Source organism: Microcaecilia unicolor, chromosome 6 (assembly GCF_901765095.1).
Source record: "Microcaecilia unicolor chromosome 6, aMicUni1.1, whole genome shotgun sequence".
Taxonomy (NCBI): domain Eukaryota; kingdom Metazoa; phylum Chordata; class Amphibia; order Gymnophiona; family Siphonopidae; genus Microcaecilia; species Microcaecilia unicolor.
The window spans coordinates 149,493,372-149,510,589 of NC_044036.1; the positions used below are offsets into that span (position 1 = coordinate 149,493,372).

At 41.7% G+C, this 17,218-nt stretch overlaps 1 protein-coding gene across 1 annotated transcript in view; it reads right to left on the reverse strand.

The window, feature by feature from the left end:
* Positions 1-17,218, reverse strand: part of SLC25A26 (solute carrier family 25 member 26) — a 178,563-nt gene that overhangs the window by 42,582 nt on the left and 118,763 nt on the right. The gene's annotated exons all lie outside the window — the stretch shown is intronic.

Below are 17,218 nucleotides of genomic sequence, written 5' to 3' on the forward strand. Positions count from 1 at the left end.
AAAGCATGAACTACTTGGCTTTATAAGCACTTGCCACAGTAATTGTTAACATATTAGATCAGTTCCTTATCTCTTGCTTAACTATACAAAGAACTTATCTTGAGTTTAGCTAAACATCAAATTATCCCAACTGACTCTGTACCACGCATCTTCTTCCCATCATATATCTGCTCCTGGTCCCTCAGTTATATGGTAAGCAGCATTGTAGAAAATCTTTAGCATCATATCTATGTTTGTTGAATGTTTTAATGCATGATTAGGTGTATCATTAGTATTATGCTAACATTGTATTATATCTCTACTATTTGAATTCCAGTGCTGTTAAACGTGTATATTTTTGATACTGTTTCATGGTACTTCTATTATTATGTTTCAATTTATTGATTTCAAGTTTACCTCATTTATTGTATTTATGTTTATTCTTGGTTATTTTACTATTGTTATGCTGTTAATAAAATTGTAAGTTTTATGTTAAACTGTACCTGCTGTACACCACCTTGGGTGAATCTCTTCATAAAGGTGGTTAATAAAGCCCAAGAAATAAATATTACCCAGAGAGCTCTAAGGGGTCCTTCTACCAAGCTGCAGTAAAGGGGCCTGTGGTGGTGTTGGTGCATGGATTTGCTGGGCGCCGAGGCCCCCTTTTACCGCAGCGGGTCAAAGGCTATTTTTTTTTTTTTAAGAAAATGGCTGTGCAGTAAGTTAAGCACATGCCACGTTGCCATTTTCTGGGGGAGCCCTTACTTCCTTGCTAACCTTGTGGTAACTGGGCATTGCACAGTGCTGACCAATTACCACCGGATAAGCCCTTGGCGCTGAAAAAAGAAAACAAATTTGGAGTGCTGGAAATGGCACGCAGCTCACACTGGGACTACTGTGGGCTCCTGCGGTAGCCCAATAGTAGTATAGATCTTTAATGGTTCTTTGAATACTGTTACTAAGGTTTAGGTTTCACTGAACACTTTTCTTATGCATTTATTAAGGTGTTTATTTTCCAACTAATTAACAGTTCTTTGAGGGTACAAAAAACAACATCTGTGTTTATCTGTGGGGTTTTTTGTTACATTTGTACCCCGCGCTTTCTCACTCATGGCAGGCTTAATGCGGCTTACATATTGTATACAGGTACTTATTTGTACCTGGGGCAATGGAGGGTTAAGTGACTTGCCCAGAATCACAAGTTGCTGCCTGTGCCTGAAGTGGGAATCGAACTCAGTTCCTCAGGACCAAAGTCCACTACCCTAACCACTCCACAGTTACTATTACCATTTCAGAAGCTTAGCCGAGATTGGGTGGCAGAGCCAGTGAGAGGAGGCAGGGCTGGTGGTTGGGAGGTGGGCCTTGTTCTGGGCAGACTTCTACGGTCTGTGCCCTGAAAATGGCAGAAACAAATCAAGGTCAGGTATACACATAAATTAGCACATATGAGTTTAAATTGTTGGGCAGACTAGATGGACCGTGCAGGTCTTTTCTGCCGTCATCTACTATGTTACTGTGTATTTCTAGTTGAATCAATGTACGTTTGTGTCTCTTAGGTACAAAAACTGAGTGGATGCAAGACAAGCCAAAGAAGGGGTGAGAGGAAGTGTGTGTGTGGGCGGGGGGAGCGGGTGGTTCTGATATTTGTCCGATAAACACCTATTTTAAATTTTTTTTTGCATCTGTGGTGTTCTAGTGGTGTTAAAAACAATCAGAAGCCCTAATTATATTTTCTGCTGACAAATTAGCATATGAAAGAATTTTTCCTTCAAAAAGACAGTAAATAAATCCTAATAAATGAATAAATATGTCAAAAGACTGGAATCTTGTAAGAAAAATATGCCTGCTGTCTCATTAAAATGCTGAGAAAAACCAGACCGCTGCTTCCTGGATTGGCTTGGGATGGGGATACCACAGAGGCGATATTCACAGTCAGGGGGTTAGAGAGTCCCATTCATTATGAAACAGCAACACCTAGTGGCTGAACTCAGGTCTCACAATAATAGGGAACTGTGAAAAACCCTGGTACATAGACTGTAACCAAGGACTTTTTAGCTAAGACCAGTCTAAGTTGTCTGGGATATCTGAAACAGGAAAAGAAACTCCAGGAATTTGTGAATGAAGACTTTTGGCATAACAGCCCATAAACGACCAGTTCTGACTGAGCTAAAGGCCAAAAGGAGTAGGAAGAAACTTCTAGGTAGGAACACAGAAAAAGAAAATATGCAAAAACAGTGGGGAGATATTCAAAACCAATTTAATTGGGTATGAGAGGCTCCTGCATGATTAAATTGCCATGGGCGGCCTCTGCCACTGATAATGAGTGGCATTTAACTGAACATCAGTTGCGACCGCCATGGAACTATTTCATTAGTGCTGGTGTGGTCTGGGGGCAAAGTCAGGGTGGAGCAAGGACTTATCCAATTAGCAGTGATTTTCAGTCCACTGGCACTAACTGGGTAAATGCCCAGATAAATTTCCTTAGTTATTTGGGTCCAGAAAACAAGAAGCATCAAGAACCTTCAAAAACGGGACACGATTTCTTTAATGGTGTAACTTGAAAAACAATCTTCCATTACTGACCTGACACACGCCGTGTATCGGCACACAGCGTCTGCATCAGGGCTCAAATGTGACGTGAGAAATAATAGATTCAATGTGCAGCACCAGAACTTTTCCCATGCACACTACTAGGTTGTCTCTCAATGTGTGCAAAGGAAATCACCTATGGAAAGATATAAACAGGATGGAGTCGGTCCAGAGGGTGGCTACAAAATTAGTAAGTGGTCTTGAATGCAAAAATTATAGGGACAGGCTTATGAACCTCAACATGTATAAGCTGGAAGAGAGGAGGGAGAGAGAAGACATGACAGAAACATTTAAATATCTCAAGGGCATTTATGTACAGGAAGAGAGCCTTTTTCAAATGAAGGAGAGCTCTGGAATAAGGGGGCATATGACAAAGTTAAGACGGAGTAACCTAAGGAAGTATTATTTCACAGAAAGGGTGGTGGAGGCGTGGAATGGCATCCCGGTGGAGGTGGTGGAGTCTAGGACTGTTCCAGAATTTAAAAAGGCATGGGATAAGCATGTGGGATCGCTTAGGAACAGGTAGAATTGGGGGTTACAGAGGATGGGCAGACTGGATGGGTCATATGGCCTTTATCTGCCGTCATGTTTCTATGAAAGACTTAGTTCAATCGATTGCTTAGTTATTTGGGTACCAGACTGAATATTGGCTGGCATCCGGATAATTGTTGGCGGCCACTCATGAACCAGATAGTCAATGTTGCTACCCGGATTAGGTCCAGCTTTGAAATCTGTGAGTCAAATTCACCCCATGATGGTCGGCAGCTTTCTACTACTTAACATTTCTAAAGCGCTGTGCAATTTAACATAGAAGGACAGTCCCTGCTCAAGGAGCTTACAATCTAAAGGACAAATGTACAGTCAGTCAAGTAGGGGCAGTCAAATTGGGGCAGTCTAGATTTGACCGCCGTCCGTGCAGATCGAGGAGAGGAGGAAGGAGGCGCCACACACAGATCGGCCCGATTCCATGGGAAATCCTAGCGCATCTCGACCTCACCTACCTCCAACCCTGCCGGCCGCCTGTCGGAGACAGGAATCCTCTGGCACCATGCACCTTCAGTCCTCCTCCCGTCTAGCCGCTTACCCGTTGTCCCTTCTCCAGGGCCAACGACCTGACCAACCAGAGCGACCACGGAGGTGGAACTCAGCTGGTACAGAGAGAAGAGTGAGGCGTGAACGTAACGGGAGAGAGGATGGGGAAACGGGCCAGAGGACGACTGCAGCAGACGGCCGGTGAACCGGTGAGCCATAGCTCGCCGCGTAACGAGACCTGAACTGCTATGAACTGTATACATACATGTGGTTTAATCGGCCATACAGAACTTTCACATTTCACTATAGTAACTACAATCTTCTCATAAACGTTGCTTTTCTTCATATAAAAAGGAAAAAAATTTCAAATTGGGCGAAAATTTGAGACTTGGTTTAATGACATATGAATTGAAGCTGAATGGCTGGGTGTTTTTTTTTTTTTAATTATTTGGTTTTTTTAAAATTTTAATCTTAATACATTACATTATAGTTCTGTCTTATATTCCGCAAAAGCCTTCACAGATGGCAAGGGTTTGTTTTAAATTATGTACCTTGGTTTTTCAGTCAATATATATAAATGCGCCCACTTATTTGGTTGTGTTTTCCCACCTTCTGGCGAGACCACTATTGCAGGGTCAGGTTTTATTAAGGTTTCCATCAGTAACTTTGATTATATTTTTTAGACAACAATCCACATCTCTGTCTTAACAAGCCATATCAGTATGGAATTCTCTTCTTATTTTAGTGCATTTTCAGAGGGAATAGCTAAGTTTTCATAAGTTACTTAAAACTTTTCTAATATGTGGGTCAATACTGTTTAATGTAATGAATGCTGTATTGTTGTCCTGGACAAATTGTTCTGGCTCTTTGTTACTGTAATCCGCATTGAACTGTGAAGACTTTTGCAGAATATTTATTTATTTATGCATTTGTACCCCACATTTTCCAATCAATTTGTCGGTTCAATGTGGCTTACAGTTTACAACTAAGTTTTGGATGCAGTGGATAGGACACAGGGTTAATACTCCTGATGCAGTTTTTGCGAAACGGGGATTCCCTGTTGGGTACTTCAAAGTCCAGGTGATGCGACTGAAGTGTTTATCCATAGATAAAATAAGTGGATTACAATGATGTCAAGAATATGTTTTTGAATTGTCTGGACTATAATTCTATTTTTGGAACTCCTGTGAGTTTTCCTGAGAGATTAATTTGAGCACTCTGGTCCGAGTGGAGTGTTTTTCTGCCAGATGATGGTGAGCTGGGCCCACGCCTTAGTACTACAGTCAGCTTTACTGAGGCTTTTTTTCTCCCCTTACGGCTGTGAGTGCTTTGGTGTTCTGCCGATGAACTACCTTGAGCATTATAAATACTTTAATGTATTATAAAGAGAGTTCTGGTAAAGAATCAGTACTACAGAAAGTGAACTTTTTCTTCTGTTATGCATCTTTGTAGGTTAATTTAGCAATTTATGAAAACAGTCTAGCCTAAACAAGTTGCATGCTTTCTGGAAAAAATTAACAGGAGATAAAGCTCTTAAGATTCTCCTATTTGGTTGCTTCTCTATTTGCCAACTCTCAAACAGAAAAATTAAAAATATCTTCTTGGTTACTGCATTTCATGTAATGATTAATGAATGAGTCTTTCAGCTGGACTCTCAGGAAAAAACTACTCTTTACAGACTCCTGCCATGGAAAATGTGTTATCTTGTTTAGACAGGAAATGGCAGTGAGAAGAAATCAATGTCACTGCTGTGCACTGAACTGACAAACTGAAATCTCGAAGGATGTCTGTCATCTAGAGCCATGAGGCCTATCCCGTGAGGCTTCTCAAGATCCTGCAGTAAAGGTCAAACTCCTCTTACTTATCGGACCCTTGAAACTCAAGTACACAAGCAGAGTTTCTTTTTCTTTTTTTTCGATTTTGGGTGACAAAAGCCAGTTAGTTATATTAGAATCTTTTGCCATAAAATATTTATGAGAATACAATGTATTGCATCATTACTCAGGGGGTTTATTTAATATTTTAATGAGGAATGAAGTATTCATGTCATAGTCAGAAAGATGGATTCTTTTGCAGGTTACAACACCTTTCATTGGATTGACAAAATAATTGCTGAGTGATGATATTTAAGGGTTTTTTTTGAGACTACACAGCTACTGCCTTCTATACTTACGTTTGACGATGGAACCTAAGTGTTCCCAAGAGCTCATGCATAGGGAAATGATTGGATAATTCTTATGTTGGTCTAATAAAAGGTAGCAAAGTCCAGAAAAACTACAGTTTTCTTTAGGACCAATGTAGTTAGCAGAAATCTGCACAGAAACTGGAACTCATGCAACTATATTTATTGCAGGGAATAGAGGCATGTGAAATTTGCTGTAAGCCACACAAGTTATGGCTTAAATGGAGTTACTGTGTTAGTTCACTTAAATAATGATAAATAATGGACATAAAATAAGTTGCAGGCAATATCCTTTTGTTGAATGAATGTAACATTTAATTATAATTTTCATATTAACTTCAAAAACCTTAGATAAACAAAAACATCATTCCTAGAAACAATGAAACGATTGAGGGTTCATCCCAAAACACTGTACAAATCACTAACAAACTAATAAAAACACAGCACGAAGTCCAGGCACATTAGTATCTTTAAATATATATATATCTAGTAATATAATGAACCTTACATTGGTGTTTGCACAAATAAAAATGATGGTACATAAATCCAAATAAATAAACAGACATTTCAGTCCTTGACGAAGGTCCTTTGTATTGTTCTGTCTGGACATTATCCGCCAAATTCTGTGTAGTCGCCCAAATTTAGGGACGCAATTTTGTGTGCTTATTGCAGATACATGCATAAAATAACTGGCTAAATTGGTGATAAAAAATAATTGGCCTTAACAAGTGCTAGAGAAGGAAGCAGTGGCCTAATGGTTAGTGCAGCGGGCTTTGATCCTGGGAAACTGGGCTCAGTTCCCACTGCAGCTCCTTCTGACTCTGGGCAAGTCACTTAACCCTCCACTGCCCCTGGTACAAAATAAGTATCTGAATATATGTAAACCGCTTTGAATGTAGTTGCAAAAATCACAGAAAGGTTGGTATATCGAGTCCCATTTCCCTTTCCCTATGTGAGATTCTACATGGAATGTTGCTAGTGGAGGACTGGCCTAGTGGTTAGTGCAGCGGACTTTGATCCTGGCAACCTGGGTTTGATTCCCACTGCAGCTCCTTGTGACCTTGGGCGTCACTTAACCCTCCATTGCCCCAGGTACAAAAACTTAGAGTGTGAGCCCTCTAGGGGCAGAGAAAGTACCTGCACATGTGTACAGCGCTGTGTACGTCTAGTAGTGCTATAGAAATTAGTAGTAGTAGAAGGTACTAATTACTGGCTATGCACGTAACTGCTCTGAACCCTTATTCTATAACTTATGCGCCTAATCCATCTTGCACATGACTCCAAAGCATGCGTAGACAAGGGTATGTGTGGGTCATGAACATTCCCAGGATTTGAGTGCAGATTTATAGAATACTTGTATAAATCTGCACTGAAATCCTGGGAATGTTCATGACCCACCCATACTTCCATTTCTGCGACTGACAGTAGTTAGGTTCGAGCATTTACACCAACCTCTGGCAGGCATAAATACTTACAAAATTAATCCAATTACACAAACATTCTCTCAAATGCAGGGATAACCAGTTGATAAAAACATCAACTCTTCAAATGCACATTCTCCCAATGATCTCTAAATAAAAAAAACCAAATGTTCAATAGCAAAAGGACTGTGCTATACATTTTTTTTTAATGTGACATCCACACAGATAAACTCATCTATTTCCACTTGTGCATGCTGTTTTTAAACCAAAGATTAAAAAAAAGGGATCTTGTAGGACAACAGATGAGTTTAACAGCTTAAGAAGAATGACTACATTGTTTAACAGGAAACAGATGTATGTCAGATGGCAAACTCATTAGAGTATCCCATCGTTAAAGGAAACAGGATAACAATGAACCATCTGAAAAAAGTGAAATGATCAGGAAATATACAAGCCACAGCTAATCTCCTATTTATTGGTAGGTAATGCCTTTCAGACATGCACAGGAAAGGAGTTTAGGGCCAGGAAGGCTGCAACTTTGTTCACATAAAAAGGCCACAACAGTGCAAGTCACGAGAAACAAGCAAGTCGCGTCTGTACAATCCATCTGAAGCACCAACAGAAACTTAACTGATAGCAGAATTCTCCCTGTGCTTGGAATCTGCAACAAGTTATAATGAGGAAATATGTGATTATCTCTAGGAAAAGGAGACTAAAGTCACCAGAAACAAAAAAAAAAAATGAGGTTTTGAATTCTGTTAGAAACAAACAAGCAAACAATTTGTAATACAGCAGCCCAAACCTTTTGTGTGTGTGTTGTGGGGGGGGGGGGGGGGGGGGGGGGGGGGGAGTTACAGAAGTTCCAACGTAACTATTTCAGACTGCTTAGTGGATCCATAACATTAAAGAAAATTGGTCAGTCTCAGCATGTTCAGTCACCTTTCCCAGAGACGGTCGCTTATTGTAATTTTAAAGAGCCATTCCATTATTCAACACAGTATCTTATAGTCAACAAAGCCTTCAAAATCCTTACAGGGGCTTATTTCACAAAACAGTAGTTCAAAAGGTGCTTGCTTTAAGAAGACAAGATAGGTGCTCATGTAGCTTTATAAATCAGGCACCCAGAAACTGTCCCTGGTAATGTACAAATTCACTCTGGCTCTGAGGAAGGTATAAATGTGAAAGTGTTTATGCATATTTTATAAAATACATATGCAAATTGCAAACTACACCCTAGGAACAGCTACATACAGTCCCCCGGATTCTATAAACGGCACGCAAAATTGTGCATGCAAATTTGGGTATGTGCCCAATTTGAGTAATGTGCCAATCAGTGCCAATAATTGGGCGCTATCAATTATTGGCACTAATTGGCAATAATTAGAATTCACACATGCATCTCGTTCTATAAAGATGCATGTATAAATTCTTATGCACTGATCTGAAAAGGGAGCACAGCCATGGGAGGGGCACGGGCAGGTCAGGGGCGTTCCAAGAATGCACTGTTACAGAATACAGAAGATCTGCACCTAATCTAGGGACAAGGATTTATACTAGGTTTCTGTTGATATAGATCCTCATTGCCTTAAAAGTTAGGTGCAGATCTCAGTGCTAAGAGCTATTCTCCAAACGGCACCCAGTTGTATTGTAACAGCCATTTTCTGTATGTGAAACATGATATATAAAATTATCATCTATATTAAAATCTCTCTGGCGGGCAAGAAATTTTTTTTTGTTTTGTTTTGTTACATTTGTACCCCGCGCTTTCCCACTCATGGCAGGCTCAATGCGGATTACATGGGGCAATGGAAGGTTAAATGACTTGCCCAGAGTCACAAGGAGCTGCCTGTGCCTGAAGTGGGAATCAAACTCAGTTCCTCAGTTCCCCAGGACCAAAGTCCACCACCCTAACCACTAGGCCACTCCTCCACTCTGCTAAAAATGTCCAAAATTCAAGTGAGGTATACAGATATTTTCAAAACAGAAAAACATCTTTTTTTTTTAATGGCTATTTGCACGGAACCTGCTACCGAGCAGGAAACAGCGGGGTATAAATGTAATAAATAAATAAATAAATAGATGTTTTTGTGCTCTGCGTGTTTATCTTTTTGGGCCACTTAAAAAAAAAACCATCCAAGTGAAAAAAGCACAAAAGCAAGCCACTATAGGAGGAGTCAGCATTCTTAGTAGACTGACCACACAGACAGCAATGGGGCACCCTAGGGGGCACTGAGTGGACGTCAAATAATTGCTCCCAGGTACACATCTCACTGCTTCTCCCTTACCTTGTCTGCTGAGCCCCCCCCCCCAAAAAACCCACTACCCCCAACTGTACACTACTACAATAGCCCTTATGGGTGAAGGGGGCACCTATATGTGGGTACAGTGGGTTTCTGGTGAGTTTTGGAGGGTTCACAGTTTCCACCACTAGGTTACTCCAGGGACCTGCATGCTGCTGTAATGCACCCGAGTATAACATCTGAGGCTGATAAGCAGTGCTTTTTTTGAGGGGGTACTTGGAGATACTGAGTTCTGGCATATTTTCCATTGTCTGCTTAAATTACCCATTGTTCCCAAGTTTTAATGAAAGAGCTTAGGCTCTACACACAAATTCAGCTTTATCATAGATTCTGTGACTGGATGCAGGGGGCCTGGCTATTGTGGGGTGGTCCCTCAGTGATCACCCCACCCCTGAAGGGTGGCCTGGCATTTGATTACCGGCACCTTTTTCGCTAGAAAAAGCTCACTGCTGATTTATCACATTTTGGGGGGTGGGAGGGGGTCAGTGACCACTGCAGGAATAAGGGGAGGTCATCCGGTCATTTAGGAAACTTTTTTGTGGCTTTTTCGTTAATAAAACAGGTCTAGACAAGAACATCCAACTTATAGCCCTGGATGTTTTGGTCTTGTTCCACTATGGCAGAAAAACATCCCTCTGTTAATGCTGGCATCATACTTTAAAGCTCTGAGGCCAATTTTGCTAATCTTACACAGAGCAAAATTAGCAGAACTGGCTGCTAAATTTTTAAAATTAATGCCAGTACTCCAGAAGGAATAATGATCCCGTTGATCCTTATTCTACAATATGTCACCTAAAAAGAGAGGCCTAAATTAAAACAAAAAAATGCCTCCAGATGGAAAAGTATGAAATTTGAACAAAAGTAGAAACCTTGTAAAATGTGCTTCTTAGCAGCAAATGTGAAGAAAGAGAATCCCCCTGGAAAGAACTGGCTAAACCCTAGGGACTTGTGGTAGACTGTGTGCTCAAGGAAGAAAAACAGGCTGGGGAGTTCTACCCCGATTGTTTCACTAACCTATTGCGCCATAGTTTGCAAGTTGACTGATAGGAGTTTACTGACCCCTGATGCAGGCGGTTGTACGCCGAAACACGGCCCGTGTCGGGTATTTGTGATATTAAAGGACTACATTTTTCTCAATCCTGAAGGCCCAGTGTTTTGCTTTTTTTGTTTGCCTTATACTGGTTGCTGCCAGATGTGTATCAGAGTCTTTAGATGCAGCTAATGGCAATTAAAACATATGCAAAACGAGCATTTATCTGCATGTTGTTAACATATTTCAACTGCCCTATAAAGCCCTGGTTTGCAACTTTATAAGTGCAAGGCAGCCATCCTCTTTATTAGAAAGGAGTTTAAAAGTCTGCTTTTCGTCAGCTATCTATACTAGAGCACAGTAAATAGTTATATTGAACCTAACCCCTGGTACATACATACAGGTCTTGTATTGCCTTCAGTAACCTCCTGGCGATCAAGCAGTGCAGCTAAACGTACACAAATCTCTATTCATTAGCCATATTAGAACTATTTTCAGCACGAGGATCCAAAACTGTATATTTTACTTTTATTCAAGAAGGTAACAGCTGGTTGGGTGGGCCTGAAACACTATCCAGACACAGTGGCAGGGATTCCACTTTGGGTGATGCCCTGCTACTTCAACGTAAGCTGCCTCACACTGCGTTTGTCTGTTTTCCAGCAAAGTGATGCCAAGACCACAGAGTTCTTAAACTATGCTAAGTGCATTATTGCTAGTTTGGAATTTCTTGGCTGAATCAGGTCAGTGCAAAATGTGGTCGCAGCCAGTTGACCACTCTTGTTTCTACTCTTTTTCCTACATAAGCACACAACTGTGGAACGCATTACCAAAAGCCTTGAAAACTACGAACGACCACCTAAACTTCCGGAAAACACTAAAAACTAACCTGTTTAAAAAGGCATACCCTACCGATCCAACATAAATGCCTGATCTCTGCAACACAACAAAACTAAAGTACGTAAAGGACATAACACAACTCTTCCGTTGTACGATTCCCTAGTGTGGCTATGCCACATGAACTTTATCTTACCACAACATCACTTTGTATTTGTTTACACTGGAGTCTGTAACGCCTCTCCATTACTATGTAAGCCACATTGAGCCTACAAATAGGTGGGAAAATGTGGGATATAAAGGTAACAAATAATAATAATAATAATACTGTAACTTTTTCATTTTAGACCTTTAAAATGAAACAAATTCATGCATGTAACCATACCTACCACATAGCATGGTGTAGGACATGGTAACGTATTTATCCCATAATGGGGGAAATTCTATAAAGTTTTCTACACACTGAAAAGGGCTTTTACAAAATTATGCAAAAACTTTAAACATGTAAAATGTATGTGCACAGAAAATGTACGCCTACTTTTACGCAAGCAACTAAGGGGCCCTTTTACTAAGCAGAGCTACAAAGTGGCCGGTGCTGCTGTCAGTGCGTGGGTTTTCCGCATGCTGCGGCCACTTTTAACATTGAGGTAAAATGGCTGCATTTCAATATTTTTCTTTAATGGGAAAGGGAAATGGGACTTGATATACCACCTTTCTGAGGTTTTTACAACTACATTCAAAGTTGTTTACATATTTTCAGGTACTTATTTTGTACCAGGGGCAATGGAGGGTTAAGTGACTTGCCCAGAGTCACAAGGAGCTGCAGTGGGAATCAAACTCAGTTCCCCAGGATCAAAGTCTGCTGCACTCAGGGCCGGTCTTAGACCGAGGCGGCCGCATAGGGCCTCGTGCTTAGGGGGGGCCCCGCGCGGCGCGCCTCAGTCAGCCTCCTCCGCTCATCCCGGCGCTCCGGAGGTATTTAAATTTACCTCGCTCCGACGTCGCAGCAGCTGTGCAGTGTCAGTGAAAGCGCTGCCCGACGTCTCTCCACCAGCCTTCCCTTCGCTCGTTCGTTCCCTCTCAGTGTCCCGCCCTCGAGGAAATGACGTCAGAAGAAGGCGGGGCACTGAGGGAACGAACAAGCGAAGGGAAGGCTGGTGGAGAGACATCAGACAGCTCTTTCACTTACGCTGCACAGCTGCTGAAACAGAGGTAAATTTAAATATTATAGAAGAGAGAAAAGGGCGGGCAGGTGGACATGGGAGCGGGAGGGATGGGGAGAGAGGAGCATTGATCGATGGACATGGATGGGTGGGCAGGGCCCAGGGAGAAAGGATTAATTGCTGGACATGGAGGGGAGGGAGGAGAATTGCTGGATATGAATAGATGGAGGGGGCAGGGGAGAGAGGAGCATCGATGGACATGGATGGGAGGGCAGGGCCCAGGGAGAGAGGAGAAATTGCTGGACATGGAAGGGAGGGAGGAGAATTTCTGGATATGGAAGGATGGAGTAGGGAAGGGGAGAGAGGAGCATCGATAGACAAGGATGGACATGGATGGGAGGGCAGGGCCCAGGGAGAGAGGAGAAATTGCTGGACATGGAGGGGAGGGCAGGGGAGAGAGGAGAATTGCTGGATATAGATGGATGGAGGAGGGAAGGGGAGAGAGGAGCATTGATGGACAAGGATGGACATGGATGGGAGGGCAGGGCCCAGGGAGAGAGGAGAAATTGCTGAACATTGAGGGGAGGGCAGGGGAGAGAGGAGAAATGTTGGGCAGGAATGGAGGAAAGGAAAGACAAAGGAAGGAGATACACATGGATGGAGGGGAAGGGAGAGAGGAGAAATGCTGGACATAGATGTAGGGGAGGGGAGGAAAGTAGATGCACATGGATGGAGGGGAGTGAGGAGAAATGCTGGATATGGATGGAGGGAAAATTGCTGAATCTAAGGGCTGGATCGGAACACTTTGAAGGCAGATGCTGAAACTGGAGAAAGAATAGGGACAGGGCTACAGATGGTAGAGAGGACACAGGAGGATGGTGGACATGGTGAGAGAAAAAGTATCAAATGGAAAGAAGACACTGCATAAAACAGAAGACACTGGGACCAAAGCGAATAGAAAAACTAAATGATCAGACAACAAAGGTAGAAAAAAGTATTTTATTCAGAATTTATTAATTAGAATATGTCAGCTTTTGGAAATGTGCATCTGTGATATTTTGCATGCACGTTTCAATTTTTCTAGTATTGCTGCATGCTGAGTCTGACTTCTTGAGGTAACTTTCCAGTTCAGTATTTTGCCTTCATATCTGTTGTGTCATATATTTTTCATGTGTGATCAAGGTGCAGTATCCTGCTAGCGTGTAGTATTTGCAGCCCTTTTTGTTTTGTTTTTTTCACGAGGTAGTGTATTGGTGTTTTAGAGCCTGGTGTAATTACAGTTCTGCCTTTCCACGCATAAGGATGTAGCTCGTCCTGTCCTTGGAATTAGTGCTGTTATGGTTTGGTAAGGTTATGAGTGTGTTTTTGCACAAGTTTGTGTATAGTGTTTTGCAGTGGAGAGATTGTGTGTCCGCACCTCTGACCCCCCCGGGGTTATAAGAATTGGAACTACTAATTGTAATGGACTTGAACTGAATAATTTCTGGGGAGGGAGGGGTTCATGATAGCATTGTGCTTATTATTTCAATCAGTTTTTCTGTACAAGTTTAGCTTCGTCTTTATTTGAAATTTCATAAATAAAAAATTTCTAAAAATTGAATAATCTTATCTAATGAGGTGGAGCTGGGGTGGGGGCGGGGCTAGGATGGGTCCCCACCAAATTGGTCTGCACAGGGCCCCGCACTTGCTAAGACCAACCCTGGCTGCACTAACCACTAGGCTACTCCTCCACTCACACGCTAATGGGAAATTAGCGTGTGAGTGGAGGAGTAGCTAATGGGAAATTAGCGTGTGGTAATATTGCAAGTACTTTTTAAAAAGTAAAAAAGTAAAACAGAGAGGAGACATTGTAAAGAGAAATGAGTTATCAGCAAAACGAGTTGTTTTGCCTATGAAGAGACAGTTCAGCGAGTCTGTGAAGTATAAAATATTCAGACCACTGACATACAGATGCATTTTCTCACACCAAGAGATCTTGTCTCTTTGAAATATCTCTCTCCTAGAAGATGTATGTATAAAGTGCATATTTGCAAGCGATGGAGAAGTAAGTCGCACAGTACTTGCAATATTACCACCTCAGATTTGGATACATATTATATTGTAGAGTGGTAAAGTTCTACGATTTAGAAATTAGCGTGTGGCCCTTAGTGACACCTATTTGGTTGGTGCTAAGGGCTCCCACATTAACTTGTGGTAATTGGGAAGAATGTGGCAATGTGCCTGGCACTGCCCGATTAACGAAGGGCACGCCTACCCTCTGCCCATAGTCACACCTCCCACGCTGAAAACTAACAACAGGATTAGTGAATGCTGATGGGCGCACTACCGCGAGCCACCTCAGCGTGTCCTGTGACAGTGTTTTTTGCCATGCAGTAGGCTACCATGGCTTAGTAAAACTGCCTCTAAATTACTTAACAAGCCATTAACTAGGAATAGGCTTTAACGATCAATTACTGAAGATAATCAGCACTAATTTGGATTTGTACATATATTTGCCTACGCGCTATAACACCGAGTGCCTAAATCCCATAGCATGCAACCCAAAAAGGGGCGCTGACGGGCAGATCAGGGGCATTCCACATATCTGCACACAGTGTTATAGAATAGCGCAATTTACATGCAGAAATGCTGTGAGATTTTTGGATTTTGATTGATTTCTCTCTCCCTTTGGGGTTTATAATTTGAAACGAGCGAGTTGGGACTCCGGCATTTATACCAGGTTTCAGCTGGTGTCAGTTCCGGCGTGGCAATCGGCTCTGTGCGCTATTCGATAAGGAGCTCTCATCCCGGAGCGCCCTTTATAAAATAGTGCAGTGGTTCCCAAACCTGGTCCTGGAGGCCCCCCCAGTCAGTCAGGTTTTCATGATATCCACAATGAATATTCATGAGAAACATCTGCATGCAGCGGAGGCAGAGTTCCAGGTTTGGGAACCTCTGGAATAGTGTTTAGGGCTGATTTCTGGCAGTGCTGATTCTTGAGCGCCATTTAAATAATCTCCCCTCTGTGTGTAGGCATTTCTGGGAGTACAGTTTTGGCCACAGGAGGTTTGCATTATTTTAAATAACACACGTGCATGTGAAGATCATTACGTACAAATTTAGACTTTTTTGGGAGCAGGTATCTGCTGGTATGTGTTTGCTGCTGGGGCTTATTTATTTATAAAAGCTCATAAGTGCTTTTGAACTTTTTACAGAATTTTGTTATAGATTCAAGCTTAACATGCTTCTTAGCAGCAAGGGTACGTTTGTCTAATTTCAAACCAAATCTTCAAATGGGAACTGGATGCTCTACTACTAATCATTTTTATAGTGCTACTAGATGTACGCAGCGCTGTACACATTATACACAGGTACTTTCTCTGTCCTTAGAGGGCTCACAATCTTAAGTTTTTGTACCTGAGGCAATGGAGGGTTAAGAAATTTGCCCAAGGTCATAAGGAGCTGAAGTCTGAATCAAACCCAGGTTGCAAGGATGAAAGTCCGCTGCACTAACCATTAGGCCACTCCTCGACTTACAGCTAGTTGCCAGCAAGCACTGCCACATTAGGGTACTCTAATTCCATGAATGTAATTTTAGCATTATAATTACTATTATTATTTTATTGTAGGTTTCATTTGATGCAGTGGGCCTTGGTAACGAATAACGCCCATTAGTCATAATCATCTTTATTTGATACACCACCAATCAAAATAAAATTAAGTATTCACAAATCATAGGAACAAGCGAGAGGGAAAGATGGCTCAGGTTACATCATATTCGTAGTAGATAATAAATCTAAATAAATAAAACAAATAGGGCAAATACATATAGGCTAAGACAGAGGAGATAGGGAGGGACAAAAGGTGAGATTATTAAAGTGTTAATGGAGGACAGTGGACATGCTCAACTGCAAAGTGGTACTGGATCAAAACTCTTCCAAAAGGATTGACGGCATGAATGTGCTACATAGGAGCCAGCTCTGTGGATGCCACGTGGGTAATAAGCACCCCCAATATTGAACGAACTCCTTTCATTGTGTCCAGTGGAGGGGTAATTTGTATCGTGTTTGGCACGCTCAATCAATCTGAAACGTTGGTAGAGCATACTGATAACTGCGGCTTTTAGTCAGCTAAGTAAAACTTGTTTTCAGCTGCACCCTAGCCAGCTAGTATTAAGCCTGCATGATGTGAGTTTGGGGTTAGCCAGTTAATCTGGAAATCAAAATTTGCAAACTAAGTGCTCCCCCAACCACAGGAAAACAACTACATCTATTTGCTTAGTAAAAACACGCAGCTGATGTAGCCCTTCTTACATCATCAGGCAATCCATGCAAGAATTGTAGCTTAGTACTGATAATGATTTGTGCTACAAGTAATGAGTACAGGCAGGCACTAGATTTGGCAATGAATACATTAGTTAGCTACAGACCAGAGGTACACCCAACTTTAGTTTATAATGAAAGTCGTTCCACAGGCTTATTTATTTACTTTCAACTGAAAGAAAGAGGCACCACAAAATCTTTCTTTTTCTCTCTCTCAAAAGGGTGGCAGTAAAAGCCTTCCTCGCTTACCTTGCAACAAGTAGTAAATTAGGAAGAAAAACGAGAAACTTTTACCATGTCAGAACAATTAAATAAAATCACAAATAAAATTCCACCTGTCAGCTCCAGAGGCCCCCCACAGGTAGAATTTACACAAGCAGAATGAGA